The sequence below is a fragment of the Hemibagrus wyckioides genome, linkage group LG11 (genome assembly GCF_019097595.1).
Source record: "Hemibagrus wyckioides isolate EC202008001 linkage group LG11, SWU_Hwy_1.0, whole genome shotgun sequence".
NCBI classification, from domain to species: Eukaryota; Metazoa; Chordata; class Actinopteri; order Siluriformes; family Bagridae; genus Hemibagrus; species Hemibagrus wyckioides.
This window is the reverse complement of record NC_080720.1, coordinates 8,344,399-8,365,851: the sequence shown is the minus strand read 5'-3', so window position 1 is coordinate 8,365,851 and position 21,453 is coordinate 8,344,399.

The following is a 21,453-nucleotide window of genomic DNA, read 5'->3' as shown; positions in this document are numbered from 1 at the left end:
AGACAAATAATCCTTAAACGGTTGTAACTGTAAGCGTTGTAATGTCTGGTTTATCTTATCTTATCTAATTTTCATCTCCCCAGCTGTAATTTTAGACAAATATCCAAAAACTGGGATGGTTCCCTCAGCCAGCACGTCTTATTGAGTCACCCAAACCTAAAGGGTATGAAATTCCACATCTAACATATTCCATTATAAATACACTGATACCTCATAATTTAACAGGGCAGTGGTGGCTCAAGTGGATGAGAGTCCACACCACCAAGCTCCACTGTTGAGCAATTGAGCAAGGCCCTTAACCCTCCCTGCTCCAGTGCTGTATCATAGCTGCCCCTGCGCTCTGACCACAACTTCCTCAGCTGGGATATGTGAAGAAATGAATTCCACTGTGCTGTGCTGTAATGTATGTGTGGCGATAATAAAGGCTTCGTGCCCTCAGTTCATCCCCTAGTTTATTCAGTACAACAGCCTTCTTCTCACCTACAAAGCTTAAAACAACTGTCTTTAAGGTTAGCTTGTTGTTAGCTTATTAAAGGAGAAGTTCACTTCCCGAACAATAATTTACAAATTATTTACTCACTCCCTTTGTCAACCAAGATGTTCATGTCTTTCTTTTTTCAGTCATAAAGAAATTATGTTTTTTGAGGCAAACTACAGACCCAGTGTTTACTAGTATGGAGAATTCGTAGCTTGCGTAGTACATAGAGCTTGTGCTAGGTGAGCTTTTGTTGTTAAAAAGTATACAATTTTTTATTTTTCTAAGCCCCTTGAAGCTGCTTTTAAACTGTATTTTGGGGCACCATTGAAATCCACTATATAGAGAAAAATCCTGAAATGTTTTCCTCAAAAAACATCATTTCTTTACGACTGAAGAAAGAAAGACATGAACATCTCGGATGACAAGGGGGTGAGGAAATTATTTGTAGATTTTTGTTTTAGAAGTGAACTTCTCCTTTAAGGATCATTACTTCTGGTGTTGTAGCACCCAAACTTTGGTATTCACCTCGATATTTAGAGCTCCTCTTTATCCATAAACATCTCCTTGTTCTTCTCTTCATACATCTGCTCTTAACTTTATTATGGCTTGTGTGCTAATTATTTCTATTATTATTCTTTGCCTGTTTATTGTTGCGTACAACTGTTTATTCTACTGATTTGCTGAAAGTCACTAATGTAAACGAAACTGAGAGTAAAATGAAAGAGGTAAAGAAGCGAGTGCAGGCAGGTTGGAATGGGTGGAGAAAGGTGTCAGGAGTTCTGTGTGATAGAAAAATATCAGTGAGAATCAAGGGGAAGGTGTACAAGACAGTGGTGAGACCGGCCATGCTGTGTGGTTTAGAGACACTGAGACAGAGACAGGAGTCAGAGCTGGAGGTAGCAGAGATGTTGAGGTTCTCTTTGGGAGTGACAAAGAGATGTTGAGGTTCTCTTTGGGAGTGAGACGGTTGGACAGGATTAGGAATGAGTACATCAGAGAGATGGCTCATGTTGGACGTTTGGGGGACAAAGTTAGGGAGGTCAGATTAAGATGGTTTGGACATGTTCAGAGGAGGGAGAGTGAGTATATTGGTAGGAGAATGTTGGACATGGAGCTGCCAGACAGGAGGCAAAGAGGAAGGCCAAAGAGGAGGTATATGGATGTAATAAATGAGGATATGAAGCTAGTGGGTGCAAGTGTTGAAGATGCAGTAGATAGGGATAGGTGTAGAGAGATGATTCGCTGTGGCCAGTCCTGAAGGGAAAAGCCGAAAGAAGAAGAAAAAGAAGAAAAAGACTAATGTAAATAAAACCTGTTTTATTTTAACTGTAAAACTGCAACTAATGTGTGAAATATTGAATTGTGTTGCTGATGAGACTTTGGTTTCTGTGTTGTTGTCATTCAAATAATGGCAATTAACATGTGGTTGTGTCATTAATTAATAACTGTAAATTTTTCTTTTTGAACAAAATATTAATATTTATATAAAGTAGCTTGCTTCACTATAAGAGCTTATTAATTCAGCCATATGGAATGAGATGGAATGGCCTGTCAGGACTTAACACCGATTTAGTCTCGAGCTCTGACAGACCTCGCCACCATGGACAGTTCATGCCATTAGATTTTTATCACACACACACACTGAGGTGGAGAGTCACCTGGAGCAGGAAGGTTTCAGAATCAAAATGCTATGCTCACCTCAGCAATGTTTCTTTTCTTCAAATGTTTTACTTGACATCACTTTTAGGACACATCAGAAGTGGAGTCTGAAACTTTCAGGGACAACAGGGGGTGAGCCAAGGTTCCAATTCAAAATGGAGATAAAGTGTACACTTGATTGTCCAAACTGCCAACACACATACACACATAAACACTCCGTCTCCACATACACACACTCACCCCCCCACACCTCACTTTTCCAGACTGCCTTTCAATTGCAGTGAGGTCCTGCTTGACTGACACTTTCCTCATCAGGAAAGACGGGTGCAGCCTATTGAAATACTTACTATTAATTATTCAGCCTCTCTCTCTCTCACTCTTTTACCGGTAACAAGGTTGGACTTGAGGTTGAAGGCCATTCCTCCACACCAAATCTATCCACGCATTCATCTATCCATCCATCTCCCATCTTCTCTGCCACAGGTTTTGGCATTGCCTTTTTACGTCTCTACGAATATGTAGAAAGTCCATTACCCCATGCTTTCCTCATGTCCTCTCCTACATGTATGACACAGCAAGAAGAGCAGAGTTAGTAAATAAACTGGACCACTCTCAAGAACATTGTGCAGAGACAATCCATAAAAATCTCAGCCTACTGAGATTGGAACTGGAAAATAAAAGCAACTGCTCAGACCTGATGTTAGATGTTACGTGTGCTGTTCTTACACACTTCTACCGCAGTGAAAGTTTAAAATAGGCTCATAATATCTTGCTATCATTAACTTAACACTCTAAAATAGTGATTTTTGTGAATCAACTTTACTCAAAGTCTAAAAATTAAGCATGTAATAACAGTGAACCTTACAATAGCCAGTAAAACCAGTAAAATAGCACACAACAAGCTTTCACCTGACATCAACGTTAGCTGCGTCACCACCATTAGCATGTCGTTGATGTTGGTTAATTAGCCTACAGTAACGTTAGCTCGAAAATGATCTAATGAACTAGTATTGACAAAACATCAACTTGCAGTTAACATCAAGGTTAGAACACTTCACGGTGAAAAATCCAGCATAGTTTAACCAGTAACCAGCAACCAAAACACAGCCTGATCTGGTAACTTATTATTTAATTAACAAACGATTGCTATTTTCGAATAACCTTGGTGCTGCATTATCCTTAAGAGAACTTGCATTAGCGATAAAGATTTTTTATTATTTGTACTAGATCTAACTATTACCAAAATTATATACAAATTTTTCTTATTAGCCAGTGTTACTCATAATAAATATATTCAAGATTATTTTTTAAAAAATCTTTTCACAATTCTTCTATATTCAATGTTTTCTATATTGACTCACATGTCTGTTGATCCAAAGACTCTTTGCTCCCTTCCTCTTTAGATACAGAGCTAAATATACAAATAAGTGGGAGATTACTACCAGTATTTTTGGCTAGAAACCAATCTCATTAGATTAGATGTATTTGTATATCATGCAGCAAGCTTTTGAAAATTATATTAACAATGAACTGGAATCTGAACTGGAGTCCTTGGAATAAAAAAAAACCCAAATGAATAAGACTCATATGTTATATGCATCAAGCTTTGAGGCTGTACTTAACCACAATTTCCAGTTTGCAGTACACAAATCTGTTTGTTGTTTTTTCCCAACACTCCTCTTCCCACACATGCCAAAGAAAACCACCGGCCTGTGGTTGGCCGTTTGCAGTGTCTGTCAAATGGCCTCTTCCTGTTATACTGGGTGGTTTTTGGCCATTTGTAACGACGGAAAGTACCCAAATCTCAACGATATCTAGATGTCAAAGTTGATTTGTTATTAATCGCATTTATCAGAAATAAACTCTATGTTTTTCAGATCATTAGAAATAGTTATGGATTTGCTCACATTACATTAAATTTACAATACAAAACACACCCATCTTTTCCATTATAGGACATCTATAGATAGATAGATAGATAGATAGATAGATAGATAGATAGATAGATAGATAGATAGATAGATAGATAGATAGATAGATAGATAGATAGATAGATAGATAGAAAGTTTCCAGCAGTATCCACAAACACAGGTAATAGATAAAATAGGAAGGAATATAACAAAAATACTAAAATACCCAAATTAGGGTACAAAAATATAACAAATAAGAAAATATAAAATATTACAAAATATAGCAGAATATAACAATATAAGAAAATATATCAGAAAAATACTACATACAGAGATTTAGGAATAAATATGGAGAATGAGATGAAAAACAAGTAATGTGCAAGACAAGTGTTTAAGGTTATATTTCACTAATGTAGTGTTTCTCTCTCTCTCTCTCCCTCTCTCTCTCTCACACACACACACACACCCAAACACGACCAGAGGATCACAAACCTCAAGATATTCAGCAATAAAAGCAACAGCTTTCCTTTTACATGTATATCTGAATATATACATGGCTTTCAAACAGGATTTTTTGTGGCTTGAGTCACATAGAAAAAGTCTTTTTTGATTTCCTGAAATTTAAATTTCACATGATTTCTCTGCATGTTTGCCTGTGCACTTCAGAGCCTCCAAGACTAAATATGTACATCACAGGATTAAGTTTGAGGCTTCCCCGATCCTCACATAGCCACGGCTGGAGAGGTAGAAGATTATAGCCAAATAACAGCTGCATGGGGTTTGGACTGGCTAAAGGGATTTGAGGCATGTCTGGGATACGGGTAGAGCTATGCAGGGATGTCAGTGCACAGTTACACACTGCATTCGGTCTATTTGCGTTATGTCCTTTTTCTTATGATGCCTGAACATAGAGTATAGTACAGAGTACAGTAATAATTCCATTCTTTCAATTTATCAGTGTTAAATCAGGTACATTTCTCTCTCATTCTCTCTCTTCCTCCTGGTTCTTTCACTCTCTCTGAGTTGCTGCAGCAGTGCTTAAATGAAACAAAGGTTCAATGGTTGGGTTAGACTGTATGGCAAATACTAAAAAATACAGATATATAGATCAGAAAAAAGAATACAGATATAAATGAAATATACTGTACACAAAAATCATTCACACACACACACACACACACCCACACACACACTAGTCTCTTAAGCTAGGGTTTAACCAAAACAAGGCATCATTTATCACTGATAGCCATACATGAGAGAGAGAGAGAGAGAGAGAGAGAGAGAGAGAGAGAGAGAGAGGGGTGAAATAACAAATGTACACAAATGTGCATTGGGACACACTATTGTACTCATTAGCGGAGGCAGAGCAGAAAGCAGTTGTTTGGATGCTTGTGTGAGTTAATACTCCAGTGGCTGATAATTGAAAATGAACAAATGGATTATTATTGGTTTTGACAGAAACCTCAGCACTGTTTTCCCTCCATCCCTGTAATCTTCTGACTAATGTTCTGTATCTGGTCCTCACAGTGTGCTTCCTTTAAACACACAATTTCCATTTATATCCACATTTGAAGTCCTTGTCTTAGAACACTATTACACTATTGCAACATATTGTTACTGAATTTATATCATTCTTGTATTTTGTTTGGCCTCTGTGTCTGAAAAGCATTAACAGGAAAAAAGACTGTATTTTTATACATTTTTATACTTTTTTTTTTCCAACACCTTTCCCCTTTAGGCATCCACCAACTCTGCTTTCATCACCTTCCTAATCTTCACTAGCCAAATGTTCAATCTCTGAGCTGTTTCTACTGTCAATCCCTGTCAACGTCAATCCTCAATCAAACTCAAACACTTTTTTTTTTTTTTTTACTCTGTAGGTTACACGACTGCAAGATTTGTACTGAGAAACTAGACTGAACAATACACATCAAGACACACTTTCCGGAAAAAAAAAGAAGAGAGGGGGAATATGGAGGATTAAACGGTGTCCTCGATTGCTAAAGAGGTTCTACTTGGAACCCTCTCTGAATGTAAAACTCTCTTTTGTAGGGTTCTACATTAGTATCTTTCTCAAGAGGGACAAACTGAAGAAAGATTTATGGTCTCATTTTATCACCCTTTTCCATGAGCGTACTCTCTACAGTAATGGAAAAGACAAAAAAACTGTGTAGAAAATAATGTTTTATGATATTTTACCCCATAGTTTTCACTCCATAGTTTTACATTTGTTGAGCAAATTTGATCTAATTATGAATAAAACTGTACAGTCTAGCCATCTTCTCCAAAGGCTACATATAAAATATAATAAATAAAAAAAGCCCAAGATCTATATTCTCATATATATATATATATATATATATATATATATATGAGAATATAGATCTTGGGCTTTTTTTATTTATTATATTTTATATGTAGCCTTTGGAGAAGATGGCTGTACTATATATACTGTATATATATATATATATATATATATATATATATATATATATATATATATATATATATATATATATATATATATAACAATTATTATTTAATAAAAATATTATTATTATTAATATTATTATTATTATTTTAAACTATTATTTACAAATATATATAGTATATTTATGGCACGTTATTTTACATTTTTTATACTGTTTTTATTTATGGTACTTTTCTATTTTTAATTACCGTTGCATTTTATTCATACACACATATGTTCTTTATAAATCTGTTCTTCATGTATAAGGTTTAATTACATAATATTTTAGACACTCTGTGAATTTTTGTCACTGATTTATCTCTTTACAATTAAGATTAAGAATATATTGGTTTGAAATGAATGCAATTAATTGAAATAAAAAAAAATAATTCATTTCCTCAGTGTGCTTTTGGCTTTTTAATGATGCATGAATGGACAGTGTCATGGTTGTAATCAGGTGTGAGTGGGGCTTTTAAATGCTCTCTTTTTTTTAAAGGTTTGTGCGAGTGGTGAGTGGGTGTGACAGGGCTAATGCAAAGGGACAGTTATGGCATTTACAGTCTGTCCGGTGTCAAAGACAGTTACGCTGGAGTCACCTAGACTCTGACAAGAGCTCGCACACAGTAACACCCTCAAATAAGGCCACTGGAAAATGAATCTGTCACTTCATCCAGGGCAAAGGTCATGTTTTTATTCCTCTCACTCACTCTTTCTCCATAAACGTACATGCAAAATACATTAGTACATTTCCTATTAGTAATTTTTATTCTTTCATTATTACTGGTGTTTGAGCATGTAAAGAAGTGTAGGTGTGAGAGTGTGTATTGACAATCCAGAGACTTAATGAAAAGCTGACCTGGTAGAGCGAAAACGTTGTTACTTAAGACAATTAACCACAAAAAGTCTGCCTACTGGGCGTCCTGTAGTGAATAAAGTGTGTGATGTACAGTGTGAAGAGTCAGATCTCTGAGTTAGTTAGTCCTGAGCATCATTGGACTTCTCAGCGTTTTGTCTCTCTAGTCAGCAGCTCCGAGTTGATGGGTTGAGTTTGCGCAGCTGATGTTTTTAATTTTGCCTTCATTAGGCTTCACCTTAATTACCAATCTCATGGTCCACAGCCATGCACTTGGTCTCTTCTCTCTAATGAGACGGAAATGAGACAAACAGCTGGGATTTATGGCTCGCTGGATGCTCATGCCACAAGAAAACGCTCACACCATGGGAAACGTGAAAACAAACACTCGTACGTTTGCATTAAGATTGATTGCGCACAAATGCACTTTAGCTGTTATGCACAAAGACAAATACAGACCAATTTTACATTTTACATCAAAAGCAAAATTATGTGATAATGAAAACTCTAATGCACACGCTGTATATATATACACACACACACATATGTGCAAGAACACATACACACACACACACACAAGAGGTTAAGAGTGCTTACAGAGCAAAACCCAGCTAAGGGCCTGGCAGAAGTACCTTCAACCCACATCAAATAAGACTGCTTCTCTTCTTAACCTCCTCCCATCTCTCCCTCTTTTTCTGTCTATCAGCCTCAGGGGAACTCTACAATTAATGACCTCGCTGATGACCATTTCAGTGAGTGAAAAGGTGTGTGTGTGTGTGATACATTTGAAGGGTGTGTGTGTGTATCGCTGAGGGAGGCAACTTGGGGCTCAGGTGAGCGAGCACTCTGTCTCGGTGGGCTCAGGGTAAAGACCCGACGCAGCTTTTTCAGCCCTGTGCTTCAGCACAAAGTGAACCATGCTGGCCGTCCCCATCAGCAGCTTTCACTCCCGCTCCAGCCGAGAGCTTAACCCCAGCCTACCGACAGAGCTATCATTCTCTTCTCTTCTCACATTTTCTTTATGATTTCATGGACAGGTAGCTGTATACACCGTGCTTTGCTGTCACAGCCGTAGGCTCATTTATCGCTGTGATAAAAGGATGTAAAGCTGTCAACACATACACATGCAGTTCAGACAAACGTCTGCCACGTGGTGGACCTCCAGGCTCAGGCCTCCCCGTCTTTCCATCACTCCCTCATGTTCCTATCAAAGAGATTACTGACTTTAGCACTTTGCATGCTTTCACTTTACATGCGTGAGGTTTTTGTTTATAGCAGGGAGCAGGTGTGTGTTCAGCTAAGTAACCATCGCTGACACAGAAGACATAGAGGGAAAACCAGAGGCCCTGATGCTAAAGGTGTGATGTTCAACTTTATACTTCGCTCACTCTTCAGTTTCTATGAGAGATGCACAGAAAAAAAATTCAGAAGAAAGTTCATCAAGCGTTTCTGATGAGATATCCAAAGACAAATTAAAAAAGAAACATACATTGTTTATTTTAAGATTATTTACTATTTTTTTATTTGATTTGATTAATAGTTATAAAGAATAAATTGATGGTTGACATATATATAATTTTGTTATTTTTTAACACTATAAAACATGTTATAAATGACATATTCAAGATAAAATTACTTCAAATAAACTATTAATTAATTCCTATTAATTACCAAAAATTTACCTTATTCTCCCTTTTACAATGTTAACTCTGGGTGTTAATTACAATTTTTTATTAATGGATTAATTTATAATTAATTATATTTTTGTAAGAGATTTATATATTTTTTTTCTTTCAGATTATCATTAAAAGGCAATCAATTAGATCTATTTAAAGGCAATCAATTAGATCCATTTTTAAAAATATATATATTTAGAGAGAGAGAGAGAGAGAGAGAGAGAAGTGAGGGGATAGAGGGGTGAGTTAAGGTCATGCAAGCTTAAATGCCACATAATGCATAATTGTCTGGTGTTTATTAGGTTATGTTAATCTAGTAATTTTCCCCATCTATGATTAGTTTCTTCTGACAGCTTCACAATCGCACTATGTTTATACAGTTTATTTATTTCTGCACTGGCATGACTTATTGATGTATTGTATCACTGTTAACATGTCAAAGATAGTTCATCTTCCCATGACCACTGTGGCTAACGCCTCTGTGATGTTATCGCAAGCGTTTAATAATAGAGCTCAGACGAAGGATCACAAAAGCACAATACAGAACTGCACAAAGCAACAAAACACTACAATATTCAAAAAGACACAGTCATATGGGGCAGGTTAGCATTTTTACATTTATTTATCGATGTCATTCGTATTAAGCTTAAAATCTAGCCATCTTAAAATTGACCTCTTCATTAAATCACGTCGCACTTATCCTATTTTCAGTATTTGAGCATGACTTACTTTAGCTCACATTAACATAGTTGGCTCCATTCGTTTTCTGCTTTCAAGTATAAAACGTATAAAAGCACGAGTTTTGCTGTTAACAGTTGGTTAGCCCAAAATGTGGATTTTTTTTCTCATAAACGTAAAAGTACAGCACCGCCAGTGAGCCTACCTAAAATTGTTATATACACACTGTTATGAATAGAATAGAAGCCTTTATTTGTCACATATACATTACAGCACTGTGAAATTCTTTCTTCACATATCCCAACTTTGGAGGTTGGGGTCAGAGCACAGGGCCAGCCATGATACAGCACCCCTGGAGCAGAGAGGGTCAAGGGCCTTGCTCAAGAGCCCATCAGTGGTAGCTTGGCAGTGCTGAGGCTTGAACCCTTTTCCCCAAACAACAGCTGAGAGCCTTAACCACTTGAGCCACGACTCAAGTAGGTGCTGTTGCTGTTTCCTTTCTATCTCAAACTGTAGATTGATGATCGATGACACTCATGTCAGGTGATTGCGCTTGGTGAAATGTCCCACTAGATTTCATGTACATTGGGGCTAAATCATTTAAACCCACTTCACTGACACATCTATAACATGGCATCAGCTGTGATTGAGAAGAAGGTCTTGATAAACACAAATGAAGTGGATCACTCTCTCAATCACTGAATCTTCAGAATGCCTTTTGTAGAAGAAACTAATCAAAGTTGAAATTACATGAAGGGACAAATGTATGGTTATATTTTGTCTGTTTAATGAAAGCTGGCTAATAGTAATAATTTGATGCATCCTGATGCTTTAGCTCTGGTTGAAGTTTTCATCACTTGGAGGATGTTTGCTATTGATAAGGATTGTTCACATGGAAAGCCTGGAGATACATGGGATTGCTGCGGACAATACCACTTAGAAACTCAAGTCTACAGCAGTGAAGAGTTCATAACTTCAGCAAGATAGTGCTACAGAATAACACTTTTTTTGATCATATATTGATCTTTTAGCTGCTCCCTATGTGTGTGAGGGGGCACCACAACTGGCCCACACAACAACTTGTCACAGGTGTCCATCCAGGTGCCCCCCTCCCATTGTTATCCAAGCTTGGGACTGGCACTGCATCCAGGGGCTAGGGTTTGGGCACTGGCTGGGAATCAAACCTGGGCCTTCCACATGGTAGGCAAGAAACCTACCACTGAGCCACCAGTGCCCCACTTTTTGTTGATCATATACTACACAGTTATTGATAGACAATTATTTATAATCATTCAATCTGGTGCCATTCAGATGATGGGTTGACTCTCAAGGTTTCTTCCTCATATCATCTCAGTGAGTTTTTCCTCTGCCACCGTTGCCTCAGGCTTGCTCATTAGGAATAAATTAAACATTTATAACTCATATCCAAATGTATACATTTCTTTTAAGCCGCTTTGGGGCAATGTCCACTGTTAAAAAGGCTACACAAATAAAACTGAATTGAAAAAATGTTTAGATATTTAGATTATATTAAGATAGTATTAAGATTATGGACTTATGGGGGAAAAAATCATGAATATGTCTTGTGTTCCTGCATGTATGCACAAGAGATTTTTACTTGTGCTAATCGATAGGAATGCTATGCTAATAATGCATTAAAGATAACTAACAGAATTTTCATTAAGGTTCAGCCATTACCACAAATTTCTAAAGAATTCTGATAAATGTTTGGATTGTCATGCACTGTAAGATACTATTAGCATACGTAAATGCAGAAGTTCAACCCTTGTCACACACACACACACACACACACACACACACACACACGCCATACCACATCATTCACTCCCACTGGCTTTAATCATTTCTCATACACAGTGATCTTTAAGACAGAAGCTGTAAAAAGGGCTGTTTAAATTTATTAACTAAGCTGCACCACTACTACAGATTAATGTAATTAGTTATGGGTATCAGGACATGATTAATCAGATAATGGGTCATAAAAGCTGTCGGGATCATTTGATGAAGAATATTTACTCTCTGTCATGTACAGTTAAAGACACAGTGACCTTAATGCCACCCCTAATTATGGCATATGATAGCAAATGAGCGCTTATGGATTCCTTTAAGAGTCTGTAATTAATACTAATGACTGGTCAGATGTGCTGACAGGGACGTATGCAGATCATTCTACTGTATGATGAGTTAAATATGTTTACATATGTTCACCTCAGGGATGGGATTTGACTGAATGAAACGATTCTGTGGACGAAGGGTCAACTATTGAGCCGCAGATCCCCCGGTCGCCTTAGCAAAATGAATTTAATTAATTGGATTAAATGTCTTTGTGCATGAGAAAGCAAAATGGAGGGGGAAAAAAATCTATTAACCTGAGTTTAATGTGTCATGACATAATGTGTGACAAAATGAACCTAGGAAAATATTTAGATTAATCTTAGTCTTAGTCAGCATTTAGGAACTGATAGAAAAGAAGGTAATGCAAATAATTAGAGAAATCTGAAAAACATTCCCAGGACTAAAATAAATGAAAAGAGTAAATTACAGTGAATAAATTCCCCAGTTAATGTAAATGTGTACAGTGCTATCTCATTTTTGATCTCTACATTATTTTCCATGTTAAGGACAGTAATACTGAGACGGTTGTGTTATCGATGTAGAGACAAAAGTGACATTAGCATGTGTCGGGTCGGATTTGAAATAACATGAGAGCGAGCAGACAGGCAGGAAGGAAAAGAAGAAATGAAGGCATAAAGAATTCATCTGATTCAGTCATTTTGGGCTCTTAATTTTAGATAGAGTATGAGAGATAGAGACAATGAGAGATTTGTAATGTACACAAACTCATTGCTTTTTCTCTCTTTTTTTTGTATATCATTTCATCTACACAGCATATTAGACATATGATCACTGAAATATAAAATATCTCATAAATTATTTTTATATCTTTCTTTTTTTTTTTATTCCTTTCTCACATCCTCTCACTCTTTTACTTTTCAAAATTAATTCATTCACATCGTTTTCTCCCATATTTACACCCCATATTTGGTTGACACCGTGAGAAAGAATCCCGTGTGTGTGTGTGTGTGTGTGTGTGTGTGATACCATGCCAGAAGGCTTTTTCTCAGGTCTGTTGGAGTGCTAAAGATAAACTACACATCATATTAGAATTTCATGCTTTAGACCCCTGACTGGGTGTTTTAACAGGGCGCCTCAGTACACTCAGTACACCCATCTCTCTCTCTCTCTCTCTCTCTCACACACACACACACACACACCTAAGCATATTTAATAAATAATTAATCATTTGCCTGACCTGTCTCATACCTTCTTTAGAAAATTTCCATCCCTGCATCATAAGAACATAAATAATATACGCCCTTTTGGGATGTGTTTTCTTAGATTTAGTTGAATGTAATATATGTATACACTTACCGTCCAATTTATTAGGAACAATACAGTGCATCAAAACATCTAGTTATACATAATATTCTGATACTATGTGATTTAATTAAATATCAAATTTTTGTTTTTCTGACATTCCACCAACTGGTCCCTCAGAAATTACGCAATGACACAAAGGTCAAGCACTCTCTCTGTCCTCCCCAAAATGCCAACACATACACAAATTAACAGCAAGTAAGAATGCTCAATCCCATGGGTGAAACTATGTGTGTAGCACTATCACCTCTGTGGCCCTGCTTTAGCAGCTCATCCATTGTCCAGCACAGGTGTCAGAGGACAATGTACTGGGGTCCTGATGTCCTATATGTAACACTTCACCTCTCTTTACACCCATCCATCATATTTTTATCCATTTATTATTTCTTAGTCAGTAACCATTAGTCATCTTTAAAAAATTGAAATATTCTTCTTTATTATGATCAGCTGCAACTTTCCATAGTATTCAAACAGAGCCACTCGAATCCCTCAGTAAGTTATTATGAATGAATGGTGATATGAATAGTTTGTACCTACTCTTCTTTTGCACTTCTGACATATTTATAATATCGCCTGACAAAAGAAGACAAAATTCACCACCCTTACTTTTCTACACAGGACTTCCCCTGGGACAGCGGAGATTTATTTGGCTCATCATGGCCCCACGGCTTTAAATCCCCGGGCCAGGATCCGAGGGTTCCTGGGGAATTTCCTATGACAGGCCTGATAAATTCTTACTTTTCCAGCCTTTCCCAGTATACCCTGACATTTCTTCCCATATTGTGCCTCTTTTGGGTTGAAATGGTGTGAGAAGATATGAGTGCAGAGGGTGTTTTCTTTGCTCTGACCATTGCACCATCTAAATCTCAGTTATTTACCATATGTATATACAAAGATCAGCCATATCGTTAAAACCACCTGCTTTATATTGTGTAGGTTCCTTCTTGTGCCTCAAAACAGCTCTGATCCATCAAGACATGGACTCCAAAAGACCTCTGAAGGTGTTCTGTGGTATCTGGCACAATACAGTACTTTAGCCGCAGATCCTTGAGGTAGGGCCTCTGTGGGGTGGACTTGTTCATCCAGCACATGCCACAAATACTCAACTGGATTGAGATTTAAAACATTTGGAGACCCTTGTTAATGTAGCTCCTTGTGAAGATGCTCATGCTTGCCCATTTTTCCTGCTTCCAACTTCGAGAACTGACCCACCCCGGGACAGGAGCCTCATAAATAGATATAAGGCTAGTTAATAGTTTATTAGTTATGTGATTTTTATGTCAAATTTATGTAATGGCTGATCAGTGTATGCTCTTCTACTACAGTACCTTGGAATTTGCATATTGGCAAGTACAATTTCTTGACGTCTTGCTTGTTATGACACCATTCACCAGCCAGCTCTCCATGTGACATGTGACACCTACCAACCAGGGAGGGTAAAGGCTAACATGCACTTCCTCCATGAAGCCAGTAAACCACATCAAATCTGAAACTGCTGACCATACTGCTTCACAGAGTGGCATAACACCAGAGGAATGTACTTTTCCTCTTCTACATACACAAGCTTGCAGCTTCCTGTGACTGGCTAATGTCACTGTAATTACCAGAAAAGAGAGAGAAACTTCTCTGTTTTGAAGATGACGGGACAGCGCATGAAGATTGCAGACATTCTGACAGTTTGATCACAAACTTGACTAATTATGCTTATGTATGTTTTGCATTTCTGGCACTTTGGCATTTGCCAGACGCTTCGCTACGGCATGTGACTATATAACAACTTGATCAAATCGATATCAGAATAATTTTTATTGCCAAGTGCTGTGGGTTTTAGGAGTTTGTCTTGGTGTATTGGTGCACAACAATTAAAATAGAAACATAAAAAAATAAAGAATTTAAAGCACAATTACCTGTGTAGAAAATATAGAGAAAAATATTAGCTGTGTAATAGTGCAGTATAATTTTGTATAAAAAAGTGAACCAGTACAAACATTTTGGCTACAGTTCAGTGCAGATGGAAACATTATCTGTACATTAATTGTACATTATGCTGAGCTAGCTAGGTCTTCGACTGTTTTTGTTAAAGTTGCTTCATATCCAACATGACCTCGACAAGCAGATAGCCAAGGCAATGTTACAGCATTACTTAAATAAAGCATTTCTTTTGATTTCTCACTGTAGAAATGTCTTTATATTTTTATAGTAAATAATATAGTGGGTGGTGGTGGGTCGTTGACCAGAAGATCGGTAGTTCAAGCCCCACCAAGTTGCCACTGCTGGGCCCTTGAGCAAGGCCCTTAAACCTCTCTGCTCCAGGGGTGCTGTGACCCTGCGCTTTGACCCCAACCTCCAAGGATGGGATATGCAAAGAAAGAATTTCACTGTGCTGTAATGTATATGTGACAAATAAAGGATATTTCTATTTTCTAAATACACCGATCAGGCATAACATTATGAGCACTGACAGATGAAGTGAATAACACTGATGATCTCCTCATCATGGCACCTGTTAGTGGGTGGGATATATTAGGCAGCAAGTCAACATTTTGTCCTCAAAGTTGATGTGTTAGAAGCAGAAAAAAATGGATTTGAGCGAATTTGACAAAGGGCCAAAATGTATGTCAGAGCATCTCCAAAACTGCAGCTCTTGTGGGGTGTTCCCGGTCTGCGGTGGTCAGTATCTATCAAAAGTATCCTTTACATTCTGTAAGTCCTTTAAGTCCTGTAAGTATCCTTTAAGAGACCCCACCTCACAAATTACAAGATTTAAAGGATCTGCTGCTAACATCTTGGTGCCAGAGCACAGCTTCTGGGATCTAGTGGAGTCAATGCCTCAATGGGTCAGGGCTGTTTTGGCAGCAAAAGGGGGGCCAACACAATATTAAGCAGGTGGTCATAATGTTATGCCTGACCTGTGTCTCTATTTATATTATTGGTGCAAATTGTAGATTAGGCCCAAAACCTGATTTTTCCAGAATTCAGTTGCACCCAAATCCATCAGGTTTTTCCAGACTGCCACACACTCACTTGCCTCACATTATAGAATTCACTCAGACTGAATCACCGACAATTTTGACCAAATCCTTTGCGCCTATAACTGTAGAGTAGCCATGTAACCTAATTATATCACCATTTACTTTGCGCCAAGGAACAGCTTGGATATTCTGTAAATGCCACCTTGCTCTATACAAATGTGATGTCACATGAGGTATTTTAAACATCCACAGCATTTGAGGCACAAGCTCTTATCAGCTTACATTTAACTCAATTATATAAAAGAGCTATTAAAGGTTAAGGGAATTGCTCAAAGTCCCAGCAGTGGCAGTTTGGTGATGCTGGGATTTGAACAACTACAACTTCCCTTTTATTATTTATTTATTATATATTTATAACTCTTATATTCCCAAGACAAGCTGTGTGCGTCTTAGTTTTCTTGATCCGAGGAATCGGTAAAGGTTTACACTTTTATTTAGCGTCCCAGTTTATCCTATTATAGTCTGTGCCATGAAGTTTGTGTGACAAGATCAGCAACAGCTAGCACTTCAGGATTTTAAAAAAACACAGAAAAGAAAGACTGAAAAGTAATTCTTTTATTTTCTCTATTTAGAAATATGTGGACTTGGGGTTAGGGCAATTCTCTACGAATAACAAGGCTTCTTATATCACATGCATGGAAGTTTCCTTAAACCCATTTTGCATTTGTTCAACAACAAGACCTAATGACAGTTTAAGAAATCGAGTAAACACACTGTATATGACAAGTCCTTAACAGCTATGACTTGAGCAAGAAGGAGGCATATGAGTGGGAGGTGTAGAAAGAGAGGAAAAAGGGGGGATTATAGAAAAAATAAGCAATGGGTTTAAATCGACCAAGGGCATCAACGTGGGGTTGTTCCAAAAAGTTTATGGCTTAAATCAGGGTCACCACAACAGGAAATCGCAGACAGCTAGGGTGTCATAATTTATCACAACCCCACTCAGTGATGCAGCATAGGAATAAGAGATGCAGGAAAATGCAGCCTATCTCCAATATGCATGACCTGATACTGCCAATGCCTCTCACCACAAGACATACCCACCACAATGTGAGACGAGACAGATGATTTGTCAGCCTCTCTCTCTCTCTCTCTCTCTCTCCATCTTTCTTACGCCTTTGTGATAACCAGCTGCCAGAGCATGCATGCCTCTTCCTGTCCCCACCACCAGTTTTCTGTCATATGCAGTAACGCTACTTACCACACTTTCGGCTCTCGTCTCTCCACCCTCTCCTCAGGCTCTGAGCTGAGTATGCAATCTCAACAGAAAACTTTTCTTCTGTGTTTTCGTTCACCTCAACGTTCATATGCCGTCTGCATAAAGCATAAGACAAAGGAAGAAAACTAGGACGTGAACTAGGACGTGAAGGAGGCCTCGCTTTTAACAAAATGAGTGGAGAAAGTTTAACTTAGCAGAGTTTACTCAGTGTGCAGATCATTTTGAAATCTTTATTCACTCAACAACTCCACAGATAAAATAAAGAGTTCACTGTATTTCCTCTCTCTGATGGAGCATAAATAAGGAAGAAAACAAGATAAGACGTGTGAACCCAGAAACTGTTGGACATTTTTTCCAATAACTGCATGTCCTAAACCATTTATCTCCTCTTATACCACAGCAACCTGCCAACATAAACATTCTTTATTTATTAAAACACAACATACTATATTACCTTTCATCCTTTGTCCTGGTCAGTGTCACTGTGGATCCAGAGTCTATCCAGGGAACAGTGGACACAAGGCTGGAATACAACCTGGATGGGATGTCAGTGAATCAAAGGGCACAATGCACACTCAAATTCACACTGTCATTCACATTTACGGCAATTTAGTGTGAAGCGCCACATAAGACACACACTGATCAGGCATAACATTATGACCACCTGCCTAATATTGTGTTGGTCCCCCTTATGCTGCCAAAACAGACTTGACCCATCGAGGCATGGACTCCACTAGATTACTGAAGGTGAACCAGCATTAACTTCTTCAGCAATTTGAGCAACAGTGTCTTGCCTGTAGGATCAGGACACACAGGCCAGCCTTCGCTCCCCATGTGCATCAATGAGCCTTGGCCACCCATGACCCTGTTGCCGGTTCACCACTGTTCCTTCCTTGGACCACTTTTGATAGATACTGACCACTGCAGACCGGGAACACCCCACAAGAGCTGCAGATGTTCTGATTCAGTCGTCTAGCCATCTCAAGTTGGCCCTTGTGAAACTCGCTCAAATCCGTACACTTGTCCATTTTTCCTGCTTCCAACACGTTGAGGACAAAATGTTTAATTGCTGCCTAATATATCCCACCAGGTGCCATGATGAGAATGAGATATATATTTGTAAGATAAAAATGATACTGAAATAATAATAAAAAATCTTGAATCTATAGCACTGTTACCACTATGCCATTTGACAGGAGCTCTTATCCAGGGATACTTACATTTATCCCATTTACACAAATAAGCAGTTAAGGGTCTTGCTCAAGAGCCCATATGCGGCAGATTGGTGGTGTTGGGATTTAAACTCACAACCTTCTGATCAGTCCCCTTCCCATTCACACCCTGTTAATGCAGTTACACCGGGCATGATTAAAGAAATTTTCAGAAGGAACAAGAAAATAAGGCCAGAAGGAGGTGAGTTTAAACCCCAAATCTTCCATGTGGTCAAACTGAATTCAATAGAAATGTCACAAATAGAACAGTTGTCATCTATTCTGTTCCCTCTGTGTACAGCTGTTTCTCAGTGTGATTTTTGGTATAGTTTTACTCTTCTGCCAAGTCTGGAGTGTGCCAGATGTGCCAAAAACGAAGTGCAGAGAAGTAAAGTGTGTGAGAAACAGACAGGGTGAGTGAGAGCAGAGACACACATATTGTGAGAAAAATATGTGTTGACAGAAAGAGTGTGTACAAGTGTGTGTTTGAGAGAGAGAGAGAGATAGAGAGAGAGAGAGAGAGAGAGAGAGAGAGAGAGAGAGAGAGAGAGATGAAAAAGGTCCGGTCTCAATACTGACTTTAGTAAATCACACTGAATGGTGTGTAAGTCTGCATTTTCCCTGAAGCACCATGAATCTGTCATAGTAGATAAAAAGCAGTTAAGCGCCATGGTCTCTTTCATCTTGTTGTCTGGAGGGGCTGTACTGGCTTAATCCTCAGACCAACACTGTGCCCAAGTTCTGTCTGAGATCTAAAGTCTTGTACCTTACTTAAAAAAACATATATGTGTTATATGGCCTGTGTATGTCAGTTCTCTCACCCTGGACACATGAGAAATAATGAGTTTTCTGTGGGTGTTACTCGACACGCATCAGTCACACATGGGCATCAGAATGGGTTTATATTAAATGATTCATAAAAAAAAAAAGAAAATACTAGTGTTTGTTAGACTACAGTCCACTGATATTTCTTTTTAAAAATGGCTGTAGGTGTTCTTCCTTGGATAGCCAAGAACGCCAAGAACGGTTTACACTCGAACCCCAATCACTGAACTTCAGATTGTTGTTAAAGTTTCAACTCTAATGATGCTCATACTCAAGTTCCTTTTAACACCTTTAGCACTGACTATAGTGTACAGTTATAGATTAGAAATGATTCATACAATCCCAGAGTCACCCAGAAGAGGAAGTGTTTCCAGTTTGGTCTGGATCTTCTCAAAGTTTCTTCCTTTCTTGGCCTTATGGAGACCTTGCCACCATCTCCTTTGGCTTGCTCATTATAGATAAATATTTTATCAGATTTCTGTTAAGCTCCCTTTGTGACAGTGTTCATTGTTAAAAGCACTATATGAATAAAACAGAGTTGAATTGAATACTGTTTACACATCTATATTTTAATAGATCTCATCTCCTTCTACTACTGTCTTCTTTCTTATTGATGGATTGTTTCTGAGATGACATTTGAATACCTTTGTAATACAACAACATTCAGTACTGGAATTTAAGAGCATATACAGGAAATATGAATCATTTACATTTCTTTTTGGCATTTGGCAGATGCACTTATCCAGAGTGATGTACAAGAGTCTCTATCAATGCAGCATACAATACATAAAACAAACAGGGGAAAATAAGAGCTAGTTTAAGTGCTTCAGGATGAGGTAGGTCTTCGTCCGGCATTTGAAGATGGTCAGTGACTTCGGACATCTAGGGGAAGTTCATTCCACCACCTCTGTGCCAGAACAGAGAAGAGTCTAGATGTATACCTACCTCTTACCCTGAGAGATGGTGGGACCAGTCAAGCAGTCCTAGTAGATCTGAAGGAGCGAGGTGCAGTGCGAGGAGTGATAAGAGCTTTGAGGTGCTGGTCCATTCTTGGCTTTGTCGGCAAGTGTCAATGTTTTGAATCTGATGTGTGCAGCTACCGGAAGCCAATGGAGGGAACGGAGCAGTGGGGTGGTGTGGAAGCCTAATATTTGAGAGAAGGGTAGAGAAAATACTATCCATTTAGCACAAAAAAAGGAACTCAGTGAAAACAATTAGTATGGCAAAACAACATGTTTTAAACCAGTCAAGGTTTTGTTCTTGTTAGAAGAAGTTATGTTTAAAGCTGAAAATATCCAGAGAGGCAAATTCAACTCTTTGCCATTGTCTTATCTCTGTTGCAGGTGTAATTTATTCTGTTCTCCAGACCAGCAGCTGTTTGAATGTGATTGGTGCTGTAGTTTTATTCCTCTGCCAAGTCTGGCGTGGAGAAAAATGGTATTGGAAAACACCAGTACAGTGTGAGAAAGATGAGCAGTTTGGGTATGGATCGGTGTTATTTATATCACTTTCAGTCACCATGTTATTCTTGTAGGGTCACAGTGAATCCTGGGAACACTGGAGGTGAGAGGGGAATACACCCGGGATAGAACAGAAACAGATGCATGAACTCATTCACACCAGGAGGCGAATTATCTTAACTCACCTACCATATATCGAGAGATTGGAGGAATCACGATCAAACCATCCTTCTGCCAAATATGCACCATCCTTCTGCCAAATATGCTAATCAAAAATTTGACTTTAGACTAGAAATCCAGTAGCTGAACTATATAAATTGAGTATGTACAGCTTTGTGGGTGGTATGTGAGAGTTTTACCCAAGCCTAGTAGAGTAATGGAGCAATCGATTGCCTGTTGACCCTAGTGCCATTAAAAGCACTTCCTATTCAAGCACTTCATAAGTTTTATTTTCATTAAAGAGTTCATTTAGCAATAGATTCAACAAATTGGTTAATGTACATTCATATGTATGACACAACTG